Source organism: Schistocerca nitens, chromosome 3, assembly GCF_023898315.1.
Source record: "Schistocerca nitens isolate TAMUIC-IGC-003100 chromosome 3, iqSchNite1.1, whole genome shotgun sequence".
In the NCBI taxonomy this organism is placed as follows: domain Eukaryota; kingdom Metazoa; phylum Arthropoda; class Insecta; order Orthoptera; family Acrididae; genus Schistocerca; species Schistocerca nitens.
Genome location: NC_064616.1, coordinates 276,261,354 through 276,281,983, shown reverse-complemented (window position 1 = coordinate 276,281,983; position 20,630 = coordinate 276,261,354).

The following is a 20,630-nucleotide window of genomic DNA, read 5'->3' as shown; positions in this document are numbered from 1 at the left end:
CAGAGCCATTTGTGTAAAATCTAATGGGACGGGAGGACTCGAACTGCTGAAGAAACTGAGCCGATTGAAATCCGTCGATGCTTGCTAAAGGTATATGGAGACGAGACAATAGGCATGAGCAGTGTGAAGCGATGGGTACGGCATTATCAGGGTGGTAAAAGGGTGTACATGAAAGCCACGGACCGATCGACACTGCATAGCTGTCACCCCCTGCAATGTCAGTTCAGCACGCTTCAAGAAGACCCTGACTAAGGTGAAAGCCCGAACTTCCATGGTAAGGCCAGAAAAGAAGACCAACTTTCACCTCCAACATGATAACACCAGGTTCCACACTAGCTTTGCGACCACGCAACTCACTGTAAAAATTCGGCTGGATTGTCTTATCACATCGACCATACAGTCCTGATTTAGCGCCTTCGGGCTTCCCTGTCTTTGGTTCTCTGAAAGATGGACTACGTGACGAAAATTTTCGAGACTCGGATGCTGTTGTCAAACCTGTAAGGAAGTTATTAGCATCAGCTGATTCTGATTTTTACAAGCGCGGCGTGCAGGCTCTGGTTCATCGTTGGAAAAAGTGCATAACGAATGGTGCTGACTATGTGGAAAAATGACAGCTGTAGCTGAAATATTGCTCTGTTTAGCTGTGCTGTTAATATTAATATTAATTAATTAATTAATATTAATTAATATTATTCTCATTACCAGTAACTCTTTCCTGTAGGATAATCTTATCAGCTGAATTTTCATTAACATATCTTATCCTGCCTGCCTTATTATAGCTATTGTTAGCGAAGCACAAAAGTTATACATCCTAAAATTGCAAGATGAAATTCTCTTACAATTACAATAAAGTTAAGTTCTTTAATAATAAAGTTGTAAGAACAACTTACATTAATCACTGCAAACTCAGGCGTTGCCTCCACGCTGTCACGGATTTGAAGCCACGTGCACAGATCCAGACCCTCGCCAGTTACCGATACTGTGCCTCCGCTCGCCGTGCTCAAAGTCATTCGCGCGCGTCGCTACTGCCACCGATTTTGAAGCGAAGTGCTCAATAAAGCGTTGCCTGCCGCACCCCTCTCGTTTCCAGGTAATGTCCCGCCTCAAACGGCCGCACTCGAAGCCGCTCACATGTCGCTCAAAGCGCAGTCCGCCTACACGCGCTCAGTTCCACATAATACTCTATCATCACATCCGCAGCGTGGCAATTAATTGCCACTCGCAGTTCATCACAATTTCCAACAGTTCCAATGCTCCACAAACGCTGCTTCAAAACATGAGCTGTTTATAGTGCTGACACGTCGGGCGCGGCTCGTAATTACAGGCTTTGAGGCGCAACCGCCCCAAAATCTGTATTAAAATAAATTTCTCAGTAATTTATTACAGAATTTAAATTATTAGAACACACTTCGCATGTTTCCCGTATGTATTTGAAACATGCCGGTCAACCTTTTCGGAACTGTTGAAACGTAACATCTCTCGAAGTTTTTCGAAAAGGTAGTAGCTAGTCTTAAGGGCGCGCCTTGAAATCCCGTTTAGCTCTATATACTAGTGGTCTGGGGTCGTGGCCTCTTCGGAGAACAGCTCTTATGGAGGTCCCTCAGGCTCTGGCGTTTCAGCCTAAGGGCGTTCTACCAACCTGTACACAATTTTCACAGTCCACTGTCAAGCAAAAGGGAATTAACGGAGTTGCTGAAATTTCGTTATCAGATCCCTGTCTGTGTATATATTTACTATGCTCTAATGCGTCTTTAATCGACTTTTAGTGTTGCAACTGGCTGTTCTAGCCACCATTGGAATAAGTTTCCAAATGACTCGCCAGAGAATTGACCATTGTATTAGTACGTTTTTATAGACCACTAGCATCGGCAACAAACTGTCGCAGAACGTTTCAGGGAAAATCTTGAGTACATAGGAAATAAATATCCAAATTATCCATTAGTTATAGGTGGAGACTTTAATCTGGCATCCATTGACTGGGAAAATTACATGTTTATCACAGGGGGCAGAAGCAAAGATTCGTGTGAAGTTATTCTAGGAGCGCTCTCAACATACAGTCTTGAGCAATTGGTTAGAAAACCAGCTAGAGATGGGAACATGTTAGATATCTTGGCGACAAATAGACCTGATCTTTTTGAGGAAGTTAATCTAGAAGAAGGTATTAGCGACCGTAATGTCGTTATGGCTTCTATGTCAGTGGAAGTCGCAAACAAAAACAAAGAAACAGCGTAGATTTTTCTTGTTTGGGAAGGCAAATTAATTAATGAATAAAAATTAATGAATATCTTCATAATCAGCTCCAAGCATTAACCACGGGACACAAAGATATTGAGCATCTTTGGTCGGAATTCAAAGGTATTGTCCACCACGCGCTAGAGAAGTATGTGCATAGCAAAAATATAGGGTAGGGAAAGTATCCACCTTGGTACAACAAACATATTTGAAAGTTTCTGAGAAAGCAGAGAATGTTGCACAGTCGTTTTAAACGTAATCAATGCCCCGCTGACAACAGAAATTATGCAAAATGAAAGCAGCTGTCAGAAAGACAATGAGAGATTCTTTTAACGAATTTGAAAGCATTATTTTATCTGCAGATTCTAAAAATAAACCCAAAAAATTTTGGTCGTACGTAAAATCTATGAACTCTACAAATAATTCAATACCTTCTCTTGCTGACAGTACGGGTAATGTAACTGATGATGAGAAACAGAAGACCGAAATTCTACACCTAGCTTTCAAAAACTCTTTTACGGTAGAGGACTGCAGCACCATTCCCCCTTTCAATTATCCAACAAACGCAAGGATGGCTGACATAGTGTTTAGTGTATCTGGGATTGGAACATCGGAGAGTTCCGCGGGACTGGAAGAAGGCCCAGGTCATAGAAATCTATAAAAAGGGTAGAGAATCGGATGCACACAATTACTGGCCAATTTCACTGACATCGATTTGTTGTAGAATCATGGAACATATTTTGTGTTCAGACATAATGACCTTTCTAGACCCTGAGAAGCTCATCTGAAGAAACCAGCACGGTTTTAGGAAACAGCGGTCATGCGAGACACAGCTTGCCCTCTTTGTGTATGATATACAACAGGCTCTAGATACCGGCTCCAAGGCTGATGCCATATTTCTCCCGAAAGGCGTTCGACTCAGTTCCACACTGTCGCTTGCTCCAAAAATTGCGCGCTTACGGTCTATCCGATGACATATGCGGTTGGATAGAAAGTTGTTGAACAGATATGGAGCAGTATGTCGTCCTGAACGGGATGACTTCAACAGAAACAAGCGTAACTTCAAGTGTGCTCCAGGGCAGCGTAATAGGTCCGCTGCTTTTTTCGATTTACATAAACGATCTGGTTGATGGTATTGACAGCGTGATTAAACTGTTTGCCGATGATGCTGTAGTCTACAGGAAAGTAGTATCACACGAAAGTTGTGAATAAATCAATGAGGATTAGCAGAAAATTAATGCGTGGTGCAATGACTGGCAGTTATCTCTCAATATTAGTAAGTGTAACCTACTGCGTATAACAAGGCGAAAATCCTCGTTAATGTACGGGTACAAAATAAATGCCCAGTGTTTGGAAGCGGTAACATCCTTCAAGTATCTGGGTGTGACTATTCGGAATGATCTCAAATGGAACGATCAGATTACACAAGTAACCGGTAAGGCAAACTCTAGATTGCGGTTTATTGGTAGAATCCTGAAGCGATGCAGTCCTTCAACAAAGGAAATTGCTTACAATACGCTAGTTCGTCCAGTCTTAGAGTATTGTTCGTCTGTATGGGACCCTTACCAGTTGGGCCTGACTCAAGAGATTGAGAAGGTCCAAAGAAGAGCGGCAAGATTCGTGACTGGTACTTTTAGCCATATCGAGAGCGTTACAAATTTCATGGAAAGTTTGAAGTGGGACACACTTGCAGATAGACGGCGGGCTAAACGGAAGGGGCTGCTCACTAAATTCCGAAATCCGATCTTCACCGAGGATGTAGAACATATATTATTACCACCAACTTTCAAATCGCGCAATGATCACCATTCAAAGATAAGGGAAATTAGAGCTCGTACTGAGGCGTTCAGACAGTCGTTTTTCCCTCGCGCGATCCGATCGTGGACCAGAGGGGGGGAAATATGACTTTGGCGCGAATTGTGCCCTCCGCCACACACCGCTTGGTGGCTAGCGGAGTATATACGTAGATGTAGATCTAGAGTACGGTAATGTAAGTGTCGCATCTTGAGAGAGTTTCACGAATGATTAAGGAAAAAAGCAAACGAAATCTAACCCTAGCGTGAAATATTTACCGTTACTTCAGTTTCCTTGCTTGCTGACTGCGGGTAACGTGCATTATTAGCAAGTTTATTTTTGTAACTGTATTATGCATGAGTTTAGTGAGTTTTACTTTCTTGCGGATAACAGTAACACACAACGAGTTCGAAAACAACGAAATGTGAATTTAGTGTGCAATTTATCAGGTGAAATTTTAGATCATGCGGTTAGAATTAAAGAGAAGGAACTTTGAGCGGCCAAACCCGATGTAAACAGGAAGTAAGAACAAAAACAGTGTAAATCTTGGGAAGGGTGGACACGCAATTTTAATAGAGCAATGTACGATTCAGATGAGCAGTTCCCGCGCTACATTACTTAAAATGCATATTACGATAATACACAAGAACAAATACGAGAAATACGGTGTGCAAATGTCCATGGCGGTCGGTCAGGTTGCTCATGTCAGCCATTCATAGTGCAAGATCCATGACGTCTTGGAAACATCTTTGTTTCGTCACGCAAACTCACACACCGTGGTTTGAGCGCACATGGCATTAAAGGTCTGAAGTTTGGAAATGAAAATACCAAAAAGATTAAGCGTGCAGCGGAGCTAACGCAAACCACATTACAGATCTCTCAAAAAGGTGTCTTTCAGTGCGATTTTTTGTGGTTAACTGTCGGGAAATGTGACGTTGGGGGATAAATAAGCTGCCTATACATTTTATTTTGTGAGTTATCTTCTGATGTTATTTAGTTGTTGGCTATGAAACGGATAGAAGGTACAGTACGTTAACGTCTGTCTAGAGCGTGATATTGCCCGCCCCCTCCCGTCCTGAAATCTTCGTTTTGGTGACAGACTGATCTGTAGCCTAGCCCGAGGTCTAGGATAGTTCCAATCGATAAACGACGCAGCCGTCCCCAGTATGGCAACTACGAGCCGCTCCTGCTTCATCTCATGGATTGTTCAGGTGATGCAGCATTTCAGTTCTTCACTTATCCCACTCACGATTAGCACTCTACTTTCAAAATTGCTATTAAAACTATTGTTCAACGGAACCGAGACATTCCTTATTCACTAAATGATCCATGATAACAGACCAAAATCAAAGTTCTTCGCTGATGTTCACTGTCCATAATAAAAACTGCCACCCCTAACATTTATTATCATGCAAGACTCCACAGTCGGCGTCCGTAATAACATAATCCACTACAATATTTCAAAATGAAATTTCTCGCCCAGTGTTCAATGTTTAACTTAATCTTTGTCGTTTTCAACATTATTATTATTATTTCTTTTCTTTCTCAGACGTTATGTCTGGTTAAAAATGGAAGGTGACGCGGACCTTGATCAAGCGTGACTTCCTTTTAACTGTACGGTATATGTTACATTGCATTTAGGAACTTTCGGGTAATTGAACAAGTATCAATAATTACAGATTTCTGTAGTTGTATATATAAGTTTGGATGTAGCTGTATTGCGTTGATGTACTGGTGGATATTGTGTGGTATGACTCCTGTAGTTAATAGTATAATCGGTATAATGTCAACTTTATCCTGATGCCACATGTCCTTGACTTCCTCAGCCAGTTGGATGTATTTTTCAATTTTTTCTCCTGTTTTCTTCTGTATATTTGTTGTATTGGGTATGGATATTTCGATTAGTTGTGTTAATTTCTTCTTTTTATTGGTGAGTATGATGTCAGGTTTGTTATGTGGTGTTGTTTTATCTGTTATAATGATTCTGTTCCAGTATAATTTGTATTCATCATTCTCCAGTACATTTTGTGGTGCATACTTGTATGTGGGAACGTGTTGTTTAATTACTTTATGTTGTATGGCAAGTTGTTGATGTATTATTTTTGCTACGTTGTCATGTCTTCTGGGGTATTCTGTATTTGCTAGTATTGTACATCCGCTTGTGATGTGATCTACTGTTTCTGTTTGTTGTTTGCAAAGTCTGCATTTATCTGTTGTGGTATTGGGATCTTTAATAATATGCTTGCTGTAATATCTGGTGTTTATTGTTTGATCCTGTATTTCAATCATGAATCCTTCCATCTCACTGTATATATTGCCTTTTCTTAGCCATGTGTTGGATGCGTCTTGATCGATGTGTGGCTGTGTTAGATGATACGGGTGCTTGCCATGTAGTGTTTTCTTTTTCCAATTTACTTTCTTCGTATCTGTTGATGTTATGTGATCTAAAGGGTTGTAGAAGTGGTTATGAAATTGCAGTGGTGGTGCAGATGTACACTCCTGGAAATTGAAATAAGAACACCGTGAATTCATTGTCCCAGGAAGGGGAAACTTTATTGACACATTCCTGTGGTCAGATACATCACATGATCACACTGACAGAACCACAGGCACATAGACACAGGCAACAGAGCATGCACAATGTCGGCACTAGTACAGTGTATATCCACTTTTCGCAGCAATGCAGGCTGCTATTCTCCCATGGAGACGATCGTAGAGATGCTGGATGTAGTCCTGTGGAACGGCTTGCCATGCCATTTCCACCTGGCGCTTCAGTTGGACCAGCGTTCGTGCTGGACGTGCAGACCGCGTGAGACGACGCTTCATCCAGTCCCAAACATGCTCAATGGGGGACAGATCCGGAGATCTTGCTGGCCAGGGTAGTTGACTTACACCTTCTAGAGCACGTTGGGTGGCACGGGATACATGCGGACGTGCATTGTCCTGTTGGAACAGCAAGTTCCCTTGCCGGTCTAGGAATGGTAGAACGATGGGTTCGATGACGGTTTGGATGTACCGTGCACTATTCAGTGTCCCCTCGACGATCACCAGTGGTGTACGGCCAGTGTAGGAGATCGCTCCCCACACCATGATGCCGGGTGTTGGCCCTGTGTGCCTCGGTCGTATGCAGTCCTGATTGTGGCGCTCACCTGTACGGCGCCAAACACGCATACGACCATCATTGGCACCAAGGCAGAAGCGACTCTCATCGCTGAAGACGACACGTCTCCATTCGTCCCTCCATTCACGCCTGTCGCGACACCACTGGAGGCGGGCTGCACGATGTTGGGGCGTGAGCGGAAGACGGCCTAACGGTGTGCGGGACCGTAGCCCAGCTTCATGGAGACGGTTGCGAATGGTCCTCGCCGATACCCCAGGAGCAACAGTGTCTCTAATTTGCTGGGAAGTGGCGGTGCGGTCCCCTACGGCACTGCGTAGGATCCTACGGTCTTGGCGTGCATCCGTGCGTCGCTGCGGTCCGGTCCCAGGTCGACGGGCACGTGCACCTTCCGCCGACCACTGGCGACAACATCGATGTACTGTGGAGACCTCACGCCCCACGTGTTGAGCAATTCGGCGGTACGTCCACCCGGCCTCCCGCATGCCCACTATACACCCTCGCTCAAAGTCCGTCAACTGCCCATACGCTTCACGTCCACGCTGTCGCGGCATGCTACCAGTGTTAAAGACTGCGATGGAGCTCCGTATGCCACGGCAAACTGGCTGACACTGACGGCGGCGGTGCACAAATGCTAGCGCCATTCGACGGCCAACACCGCGGTTCCTGGTGTGTCCGCTGTGCCGTGCGTGTGATCATTGCTTGTACAGCCCTCTCGCAGTGTCCGGAGCAAGTATGGTGGGTCTGACACACCGGTGTCAATGTGTTCTTTTTTCCATTTCCAGGAGTGTATTTATATAAGTGATTGCTTTGTGTATTTTGCTAGTTTCTGCTCGTTCTATAAAGAATTTTCTTAAATTGTCTACCTGTCCATAATGTATGTTCTTTATGTCGATAAATCCCCTTCCTCCTTCCTTTCTGCTTAATGTGAATCTTTCTGTTGCTGAATGTATGTGATGTATTCTATATTTGTGGCATTGTGATCGTATAAGTGTATTGAGTGCTTCTAGGTCTGTGTTACTCCATTTCACTACTCCAAATGAGTAGGTCAATACTGGTACAGCATAAGTATTTATAGCTTTTGTCTTGTTTCTTGCTGTCAATTCTGTTTTCGGTATTTTTGTTAGTCTTTGTCTATATTTTTCTTTTTTAGTATTTGTATTACCTATTCCTATTTTTTGTCTGTATCCTAGATGTGCTTGAGGACAATATTATGGAAATGGAAGAGGATGTAGATGAAGACGAAATGGGAGATAAGATACTGCGTGAAGAGTTTGACAGAGCACTGAAAGACCTGAGTCGAAACAAGGCCCCGGGAGTAGACAACATTCCATTAGATCTACTGACAGCCTTGGGAGAGCCAGTCATGACAAAACTCTACCATCTGGTGAGCAAGATGTATGAGACAGGCGAAATACCCTCAGACTTCAAGAAGAATATAATAATTCCAATCCCAAAGAAAGCAGGTGTTGACAGATGTGAAAATTACCGAACTATCAGTGTAATAAGTCACAGCTGCAAAATACTAACGCGAATTCTTTACAGACGAATGGAAAAACTGGTAGAAGCGGACCACGGGGAAGATCAGTTTGGATTCCGTAGAAAGGTTGGAACACGTGAGGCAATACTAACCTTACGACTTATCTTAGAAGAAAGATTAAGAAAAGGCAAACCTACGTTTCTAGCATTTGTAGACTTAGAGAAAGCTTTTGACAATGTTAACGGGAATACTCTCTTTCAAATTCTGAAGGTGGCAGGGGTAAAATACAGGGAGCGAAAGGCTATTTACAATTTGTACAGAAACCAGATGGTAGTTATAAGAGTCGAGGGGCATGAAAGGGAAGCAGTGGTTGGGAAAGGAGTGAGACAGGGTTGTAGCCTCTCCCCGATGTTATTCAATCTGTATATTGAGCAAGCAGTAAAGGAAACAAAAGAAAAATTCGGAGTAGGTATTAAAATTCATGGAGAAGAAGCAAAAACTTTGAGGTTCGCCGATGACATTGTAATTCTGTCAGAGACAGCAAAGGACTTGGAAGAGCAGTTGAACGGAATGGACAGTGTCTTGAAAGGAGGATATAAGATGAACATCAACAAAAGCAAAACGAGGATAATGGAATGTAGTCAAATTAAATCGGGTGATGCTGAGGGAATTAGATTAGGAAATGAGACACTTAAAGTAGTAAAGGAGTTTTGCTATTTAGGGAGTAAAATAACTGATGATGGTCGAAGTAGAGAGGATATAAAATGTAGACTGGCAATGGCAAGGAAATCGTTTCTGAAGAAGAGAAATTTGTTAACGTCGAGTATAGATTTAAGTGTCAGGAAGTCGTTTCTGAAAGTATTTGTATGGAGTGTAGCCATGTATGGAAGTGAAACATGGACGATAACTAGTTTGGACAAGAAGAGAATAGAAGCTTTCGAAATGTGGTGCTACAGAAGAATGCTGAAGATAAGGTGGGTAGATCACGTAACTAATGAGGAGGTATTGAATAGGATTGGGGAGAAGAGAAGTTTGTGGCACAACTTGACTAGAAGAAGGGATCGGTTGGTAGGACATGTTTTGAGGCATCAAGGGTTCACAAATTTAGCATTGGAGGGCAGCGTGGAGGGTAAAAATCGTAGAGGGAGACCAAGAGATGAATACACTAAGCAGATTCTGAAGGATGTAGGTTGCAGTAGGTACTGGGAGATGAAGAAGCTTGCACAGGATAGAGTAGCATGGAGAGCTGCATCAAACCAGTCTCAGGACTGAAGACCACAACAACAACATCCTAGATATTTATAGGCATCTGTTTTTTCCATGGCTTCTATGCAGTCGCTGTGGTTATCCAATATGTAATCTTCTTGTTTAGTGTGTTTTCCCTTGACTATGCTATTTTTCTTATATTTGTCTGTTCCAAAAGTCATATTTATATCATTTCTGAATACTTCTGTTATCTTTAGTAATTGGTTGAGTTGTTGATTTGTTGCTGCCAGTAATTTTAGATCATCCACGTATAGCAAATGTGTGATTTTGTGTTGGTAAGTTCCAGTAATATTGTATCCATAATTTATATTATTTAGCATGTTGGATAGTGGGTTCAGAGCAAGGCAGAACCAAAAAGGACTTAATGAGTCTCCTTGGTATATTCCACGCTTAATCTGTATTGGCTGTGATGTGATAGTATTTGAATTTGTTTGGATATTAAGTGTGGTTTTCCAATTTTTCATTACTATGTTTAGGAAACGTATCAATTTAGAATCTACTTTGTATATTTCCAATATTTGTAGTAACCATGAGTGGGGTACACTATCAAAAGCTTTTCGGTAATCAATGTATGCGTAGTGTTATTATTATTATTATTATTATTACTTATGATAAAAAGTGACAGTGATTAACTTGAATGTTACATGATGATTCAACTTTTTCTTGTTTGAAATGATAATTAAATCAAGACCGTACGCTGACGACAGGCGTTGACATACATCAAGGGGGACAGTTGAAAATGTGTGCCCCGACCAGGACTTTAACCCAGGATCTCCTGCTTATGTGGCAGACGCTCTATCCATCTTAGCCACCGAGAGCACACAGGATAGTGCGACTGCAGGTATTTATCCCTTGCACGCTCCCCGTGGGACCCACATTCCCAGCTTAACGTCCACACACCACATTTGTAGTACCCCTGACCATTACACCGATTACCCGCGGCAGACAATCCAACGCATGTGCATCCAGACCTGAAGAAGAAGGTCAATGGCCGGTTAGCCTTAACTATATGAAGATGGTATCTGTTCTTTCTGACATGTCCGAAAGAACAAAGTGGTTCAAATGGCTCTAAGCACTATGGGACTTAACATCTGAGGTCATCAGTCCCCTAGAACTTAGAACTACTTAAACCTAACTAACCTAAGGACGTCACACACATCCATGCCCGAGGCAGGATTCGAACCTGCGACCGTAGCAGCAGTGCGGTTCCGAACTGAAGCTCCTAGAACCGCTCAGCCACAACGGCTGGCCCGAAAGAACAGATACCATCTTCATATAGTTAAGGCTAACCGGCCATTGACCTTCTTATTCTGTGTTGGATGCACACGTATTGCCCGAACTCTCACGGGACTCGGTAAGATTGTCTGCCACGAGTAATGAGTGTAATGGGCAGGAGCACTACGAGTGTAGTATGTGGACATTAAGTTGGGAATATGGGTCTCACGGGGAGCATGCAAGGGATAAATCCCTGCAGTCGCACTCTCCTCTGTGCCCTCGGTGGCTCAGATGGATAGAGCGTCTGCCATGTAAGCAGGAGATCCCGGGTTCGAGTTCCGGCCGGGGCACACATTTTCAACTGTCCCCGTTGATGCATATCAACGCCTGTCGACAGCTTAAGGTCTTAATTTATCATTTCAGCCTTAAAAACCATCCACAGGCTGGTCGGCACACCGGACCTCGATACTAATCTGCGGGGCGGATTCGTGCCGGGGACAGGTACGCCTTCCGCCCGGAAAGCAGTGCGTTAAACCACACGACTAACCGAACGGGCTAAACTAATACTACGAACTTTCTCTAGGAAACAACGTAGCTCACTCGCAGAATGAAGGAGGAGTTTTAACTCATGACCGAAATTGCCAGTGTATTTTTATACCATTTATCCTTCAGTTGAACAGAGATGACCTTTTACTTTACGTAATGAACCATATCTGTGTTAATTTTGATTAAGCTAAGAGAACTACATAAAAGCTGTATGAGAACGTGCATGCCAGTGTTTTAATTCTTATCTCCCTTCATTCATACCTTTGCTGTCCTCTTCATTCCTATCACAACTCTCTCTCTCTCTCTCTCTCTCTCTCTGTGTGTGTGTGTGTGTGTGTGTGTGTGTGTGTGTGTGTGTGCGTGTGTTGCGGCGGGGCGGGGTTTACGGATTTCGTTTTGCGATTTATTTTATGTCCACCTACCTCAGTACAGTGTCCATTCACCACCAGTTGCTCTGCATTCGTAGGTACTATGTAGACGATGAGAAAAGCAGCGCTGAAGAAAACCACCGTCCATACTTAACGATTACACAGTCCGCGTAACTCCAGTAACAAGATAAACCTGTAAATCTCTATTAATAACGGGCAAAGTGAGTGCTTCCTCCCCTCATTGACAATGTTTGTTTGTAGATCGTGATGTTTTATTACGGTCCCTTTCATTTATTGTGTCACCAAACCCACATTTACGTTGGTAGTACATCTACTGCTAGTTCGTGCAGCTTATATCACACGTAAGCTAGCCAGAAATGTGCTAAGTCCAACCCGAAATATTTCGAGTTTCACACAGGCAACACAATGTTACAAAACAAGTTCACATTCGGTCCTTTTCAGTGGATTCTTCGAAAGAAGATTCTCGCCAAAATATTCTGTACATGTATATGGAACACACCACGCAGAATATTCACAAAGGCCGATTGTTTCACAAACTGTTTATTCTGCAACCAACAGTCCAAAACCTCACAAAACTTCACCGAAATGTCCGTAATTACATCTGCTAGCACGGCAATATAAACCGAGCGCGATTTAACCATCATTTTTTCATCTTACAGATAATTTTTTCGGACACATTTAACATGATCTTCTCGTCCGATAGCGAGTCCACGACTGACTGAATGCCGTCGCTCACAGGGCAGATAACTCATTTAATTACGCGGGAAAAACTTCTCTCTCATTGGTTGATCAAAATGATCATCCAATCGGGTTTCATGATTAATTTCGCGCGCAAACCGCTTTGCACCAATCAGCATTCGCAGATGCATCTACGTCATTTCATATTGCAAAATTTCACAAAATATTCCAGAAAACCAAACCAAACGAAAATCAAACGAAAACTATGCTTGAAATTTACTTTAGAACTAAGTATCCTCTTACTACCTTTCTGGCTGCCATATTACAAAAGCAAACGCTCCTAGACATACGTCATCCACCAGTTAGGGGGACTTACCGTCTTCAGGACATCGTGGTTACGTAACACTTGCTAGTTACGGATGGTGTAATACATTATAAAATTGGAATTTGACATATGTCCCCACATAAACACTCACATTCACTCTCATCTACTCCCATCCTAACGCAAAATTTAAATATCAACTTTTAAACAGTAATTTTCCTTACGAAAGCAAAATTATTAAAAGTTTAAAATTAAAATTCTTTAAAAATAGCTTGTGCGCACTGAGAGTGCTGTTAGTATTTTCAAACGACAAAAAAATGGTTCAAATGGCTCTGAGTACTACGGGACTTAACATCTAAGGTCATCAGTCCCCTAGAACTTAGAACTACTTAAATCTAACTAACCTAAGGACAACACACACATCCATGCCCGAGGCAGGATTCGAACCTGTGACCGTAGCGGTCGCGTGGCTTCAGACTGAAGCGCCTAGAACCGCTCGGCCACAATGGCCGGCTGACAAAGAAACTTAAACTGTCATGATTCCTATCTGAATTTACTTTACTAAGTGTCGGTTAAGTACTTTGTAATAGGTTTTTTTATATTTTCAAAACTATTAAAGTTATCTGCATGAAAATTTTACACACTATTCTTCTAAATTATAAAAGTTCCTATACCAAATTGGAAAACAAACAGATCATATTTATCATAGTTATTTAGTTTCTCAGGTGAGATGAATAAGTGTTCTTAGCATGCTCCACACAGAGCAGTTCTCACGGTCCGCACACTGCGACAGATGGCATCATGACGCCAGCAGCCGACTACACAACGGCCGGGCTGGAGGCTTCATTACCAGCCTCAAATACAGCTTGACCTAACAGATTAAAACTTACTGCAAAACCCTGCAGCCGTGTAAATAGCTGCGACGTTACAGTGTGTGTGTGTGTGTGTGTGTGTGTGTGTGTGTGTGAGAGAGAGAGAGAGAGAGAGAGAGAGAGAGAGAGAGAGAGAGAGAGAGAGGGAGGGGGGGGGGTTCAAATGGTTCAAATGGCTCTGAGCACTATGGGACTCAACTGCTGAGGTCATTAGTCCCCTAGAACTTAGAACTAGTTAAACCTAACTAACCTAAGGACATCACAAACATCCATGCCCGAGGCAGGATTCGAACCTGCGACCGTAGCGGTCTTGCGGTTCCAGACTGCAGCGCTTTTAACCGCACGGCCACTTCGGCCGGCTTGGGGGGGGGGGGGGAGTGAGAGAAAGAGAGAGAGAGGGGGGGCGAGGCCGAAAGGGCGAGAGGAGGACGCGCGTAGTATATAACATGTAAGCACTGTTAATGTTTCTTACGTGCTGTTTATACACTGAAGCGGCAAAGAAAGTGGCATAGGCATCTGTATTCAAATACAGAGATACGTAAACAGGCAGAATACGGCGCTGCGGTCGGCAACGCCTATATAAGACAACAAGTGTTTGCACAGTTGTTAGATCGCCTGCCTGGCCCCGTCAACACTGACATTGGACTGTTGATGACAGGAAACATGTTGCCCGGTCGGACGAATCTCGTTTCAAATTGTATCGAGCAGATGGACGTGTACGGGTATGGAGACAACCTCTTGAATCCATGGTCCCTGCGTGACAGCAGTGGACTGTTCAAGCTGGTGGAGGCTCGGTAATGGTGTGGGGCATGAGCAGTTGGAGTGATGTGGGACCCCTGATACGTCTAGGTACGACTCTGACATGTGAGACGTACGTAAGCATCCTGTCTGATCACCTGCATCCATTCATGTTCATTGTGCATTCCGACGGACTTGGCCAATTCCAGCAGAATAATGCGACATCCCACATGTCTAGAATTGCTACAAGGTGACTCCAGGGACATTCTTCAGAGTTTAAACTCCAGAGACATGAACATTATTGAGCGTATCTGGGGTGTCTTGCAACGTGGTGCACAGAAGAGATCTGCACCCTCTCGCACTCCCTGCAGGAGTCATGGTGTCAATTCCCTCCAGCACTAGTTCAGACATTTGTCGAGTCCGTGTCACGTCGTGTTGCGGCACTTCTGCGTGTTCGTGTGGGCCCTGCACGATAACAGGCAAGTGTACCAGTTTCTTTGGCTCTTCAGTATACCTACTGTATCTCAAGAAATACAGTTTAACAATGCTTACTCGTTGCTTCAGTACCCGAGAAAATACGAAAAGAGCATTCGGTATTACAAAATGAGCACACTTTCGGGCGGAACTAGAATGAGGAAAGAAACATACCCTCTTCTTTCCAGATGAACCATATTGGCGTTCGCCTTAACTGATCAGTGAAAACAATGCGTATCTGAGTCAGATGGAGAGATATGTGCGGACAGATGTGCGCTAATCACTGTACCATTCCGCTCGGTAGTGATTGTGTGATGATGTTATAAACATTCGGAGTTTGGTAAATGTATCAGTGAGGGATCCTGGTTCGAAAACAAACGAGTCGAAAGTTATAAGCGATATTCTGTTGCATACGTCTGGCAGTGAAATACACGTACATCTACGTGGATGCTCTGCAAACCACATTTAAGTGCCTCGCAGAGAGCTGTACCAGTACGACGGCTCCTAAGGTCGTCGGGTGGTTCAAATGGCTCTGAGCACTATGGGACTCAACTGCTGAGGTCATTAGTCCCCTAGAACTTAGAACTAGTTAAACCGAACTAACCTAAGGACATCACAAACATCCATGCCCGAGGCAGGATTCGAACCTGCGACCGTAGCGGTCTTGCGGTTCCAGACTGCAGCGCCTTTAACCGCACGGCCACTTCGGCCGGCGGTCGTCGGGTGGGCTACTTTCAGAGATGATGGTATGGACCTAACCAAGAAAAAAGTGTCTAGTAAATACGGGCACTAAAATGCATACATTAAGAGCTATGAGCACGTGTTTATCTTTGCAACCGTGAAACGCAGCTATTTTATTGAACAGCCCACACACTCGAAAATAAAGTACTGACGATGAATGCTCTTTGAAGCAAGAAGGACCACATGGGCTATAACCTGCGAATGATTCCCACTGGTCGAAAGCAATCTGACTCATGAAAGACGTCAAATTGCATCAGTGACCCAGCAAAGAGGTTGCTACAGCCCTTGTAACGATTAATCGAAATTGATTGTAGCAGATTCGCGTAAAGTACAGCAAATATAAATGTCACTGTCTACTGCAAACATAATATGGTTGGAAGAAATGAAAACGCCGAATAAACAGGCTCCTTTCCTACTGCACAAATATGCTGATAGATTTTCATAAAATTTCAGCGGTGCAACGATCGCCAACTTACTTCAAATGTACTGAAATGTAAAATTGTGCCTTTATAAACCGCTGAAAAGTAGTATATCACATGACTATGATATCAATGAGCTATAATTGGAGGCCGTTAACTCATATAAATATCTGAATTCAGTGTTTCGTGTAGAAGTGAAATGAAATGAACACTAGGCACATTCGAATGTAAAGCAGGTTGCAGACACATGTTTATTGGTAGGATACTGGAAAAATGAAGTCAGTCAGTCTGTGAAGGAGACTGCTTACAGAATACTCGTGCGAACCATCACAATATATTTCTCAAGTGTGTGAGACTCATAACAAACAGGAATAACAGCACGAGGCACGCAACAAATACCACGACAGATCGCCATCACATCTGCACGAATACTCACCTAGTCCCTCTCAGTTCTAATCAGTATTCTCCAAATGGAAATGACTAAGTTGGACCTCTTCCTGCTTCTTCATCACGTTCTTCAGCACGTCATACTCGTCTGCCGATAGCGCGGACAAACGTCAAAGAGAGCGTAATCAAGAATGGACTACATTGCTTCCACCTTGTATTGGCGGATATGGAAATTCTTCTGCCAACAGGCACAAAACACGACGTGCTGCTGGCACCCTGACAGTTCTGAACCAGTACTTAGACAATTCAGTTGAGCAGTGCCTTTAACCAGCTCAGTAAAGTTGCTGCAAGACTACATTCTGGCTTAGTACTCGCTGTTTACAGAGTAATAGAACAACCAAGAGTGTTTGTATCATCGTAATTATCGGTTACTGTGACAATATCTTAGACTGCCAAGAAACGGCAAACTTAGATGATGTTCAGATGTGTGTGAAATCTTGTGGGACTTCACTGCTAAGATCACCAGTCCCTAAGCTTACACACTACTTAACCTAAACTATCCTAAGGACAAACACACACACCCATGCCCGAGGGAGGACTCGAACCTGCGCCGGGACCAGCCGCACAGTCCATGACTGCAGCGCCTCAGACCGCTCGGCTACTCCCGCGCCGGCAAACTTATTTAGATATTATTATATTAGATTTACAACATCAAGTGCCACACATAATACCGTACCAGAAGTTAAGTACCATTTTGTAACATACTCTTAATAAATGTTACTGGTTATTTCTTATTGTGTTACCATATTTTAGTCGTAGTATCGTCCTGTCAAGCCAGGTATAATTAGGAAGCGTGCAGCCATCCACCTTTAAAGAACTGTAGCAGTAAAACCATCTTTATGCTACTGGGGATGTTTGGTCTGAATTAGTAATACCAATCAGTTATAACATTCACGATATTGAACATAGACAGAGAACAGCAGTACAGACGGTGGGTGATTTGTTTCACTGACAGCACAGGGCCAGGAAAATACTGAATAATATGAATTGGCAGAAGCCTGAAGATCGACGCCAACCATCCCGCAAAAGGCTACCTATAAAATTTCAACATAGTGTATTTAGTGAAAAATCGAGGAATATACACTCCTGGAAATTGAAATAAGGACACCGTGAATTCATTGTCCCAGGAAGGGGAAACTTTATTGACACATTCCTGGGGTCAGATACATCACATGATCACACTGACAGAACCACAGGCACATACACAGGCAACAGAGCATGCACAATGTCGGCACTAGTACAGTGTATATCCACCTTTCGCAGCAATGCAGGCTGCTATTCTCCCATGGAGACGATCGTAGAGATGCTGGATGTAGTCCTGTGGAACGGCTTGCCATGCCATTTCCACCTGGCGCCTCAGTTGGACCAGCGTTCGTGCTGGACGTGCAGACCGCGTGAGACGACGCTTCATCCAGTCCCAAACATGCTCAATGGGGGACAGATCCGGAGATCTTGCTGGCCAGGGTAGTTGACTTACACCTTCTAGAGCACGTTGGGTGGCACGGGATACATGCGGACGTGCATTGTCCTGTTGGAACAGCAAGTTCCCTTGCCGGTCTAGGAATGGTAGAACGATGGGTTCGATGACGGTTTGGATGTACCGTGCACTATTCAGTGTCCCCTCGACGATCACAAGTGGTGTACGGCCAGTGTAGGAGATCGCTCCCCACACCATGATGCCGGGTGTTGGCCCTGTGTGCCTCGGTCGTATGCAGTCCTGATTGTGGCGCTCAACTGCACGGCGCCAAACACGCATACGACCATCATTGGCACCAAGGCAGAAGCGACTCTCATCGCTGAAGACGACACGTCTCCATTCGTCCCTCCATTCACGCCTGTCGCGACACCACTGGAGGCGGGCTGCACGATGTTGGGGCGTGAGCGGAAGACGGCGTAACGGTGTGCGGGACCGTAGCCCAGCTTCATGGAGACGGTTGCGAATGGTCCTCGCCGATACCCCAGGAGCAACAGTGTCCCTAATTTGCTGGGAAGTGGCGGTGCGGTCCCCTACGGCTCTGCGTAGGATCCTACGGTCTTGGCGTGCATCCGTGCGTCGCTGCGGTCCGGTCCCAGGTCGACGGGCACGTGCACCCTCCGCCGACCACTGGCGACAACATCGATGTACTGTGGAGACCTCACGCCCCACGTGTTGAGCAATTCGGCGGTACGTCCACCCGGCCTCCCGCATGCCCACTATACACCCTCGCTCAAAGTCCGTCAACTACACATACGGTTCACGTCCACGCTGTCGCGGCATGCTACCAGTGTTAAAGACTGCGATGGAGCTCCGTATGCCACGGCAAACTGGCTGACACTGACGGCGGCGGTGCACAAATGCTGCGCAGCTAGCGCCATTCGACGGCCAACACCGCGGTTCCTGGTGTGTCCGCTGTGCCGTGCGTGTGATCATTGCTTGTACAGCCCTCTCGCAGTGTCCGGAGCAAGTATGGTGGGTCTGACACACCGGTGTCAATGTGTTCTTTTTTCCATTTCCAGGAGTGTACTTGATCCCCTGAGCATCATTATTCCCACGACAGGTGCGGGAAGAATTCTTAACATGAGATATGAAGCTTAATACCGTCTTCCATCCATTTCACAGTGATTTACAGAGTACGAATATAGATGTGGACAATGGAGTAAGTTTTGCATAATTTTCTGCGTTTTTCGTTATGTTTACGTAAAAATATATCACGTTACAGATTTTGTTCGTCAGTCTGAGACCGTTAAGAGATTCGTTTGATACATGTGGGATGTAATTTTCATGCAACCCTAAAAATCACACAGAGAAGTGCGAAATATAAGTGGAAATCATTGCAATCATTTATTACCATCATCTTCCAAATGAAGCGCCGAATTTACCACTTTGCAAGAGAACGAGAAACAGAAAATATTTAGACACAGATACATGGGTAATATTCTATCTAAAGACCACTTCTCTCGCCAGAATCAGCACTGAACTTGACTCTGGTATTAGCTGAGTTGTGCTCCGTCTTCAGTGACCCTATCATACACGGGACGTTGTCGGAGCTCTTAGCGTTCTAACGAAACGTGGGGACCAGGAGCGGAGGATTCGTGGTAAATCTTAACGTCCAACACTTTAAACTTGATAATTTTATTATAGTGGAGGGATATTATATTACATTACTAATAGTTGTTCCATAGGTCATGAATACATTTCGTCAAGATGTGGAACGTGTCAGTTTAACATAAGTTTCCTTAACATGATATAATTTCTTTTTTTTAATTATTGCTTCATATCTAAACACTCATCTATTGAGCAGAAGGAGTTGTCATTCAGAAATTCGTCTGATTGGTTTTAAATGCTGGTTGGCTATCTGTCAGACTTTTAATGCTTTTTGGTAAATGATCAAAGACTTGTGGCAGCATAATTCACCCCTTTCTGCGCCAAAGTCAGATAGTGAAGATCATCCTTTCGTCTAGTGTTTTGGCTATGCAGTTTGCTATTATTTGTGAATTGGGATGGGTTGTTAATAACAAATTTCGTAAGTGAATATATCTACTGTGAATATCCCGAGCTTCTTAAATAAATTTCTGCGTGGTGATTTTGGGTGGGCTCCAGCTATTATTCAGATTACACGCTTTTGTGCAATGAATACTCTTTTCTCTTAGTGACGAGATATCCCGAGATATGATGCCATACGAAAGCAGGGAATGAAAATAAGCATTGTAGGTTAATTTACTGATGTTTATCAACAAACTTTGCAATAATTCTAATAGCATAAGTAGCTGAACCTAAACGTTTCAGCAGATCATCAATGAGTTTCTCCCAATTCAGTTCTCATCAATGCACACAAAGAGAAATTTTGAATATTCTGCCTTAGCAACAGACATCTGTTCAAAGTCTGTATTTATCTAAGGTGTTATGACATTTACTGTAG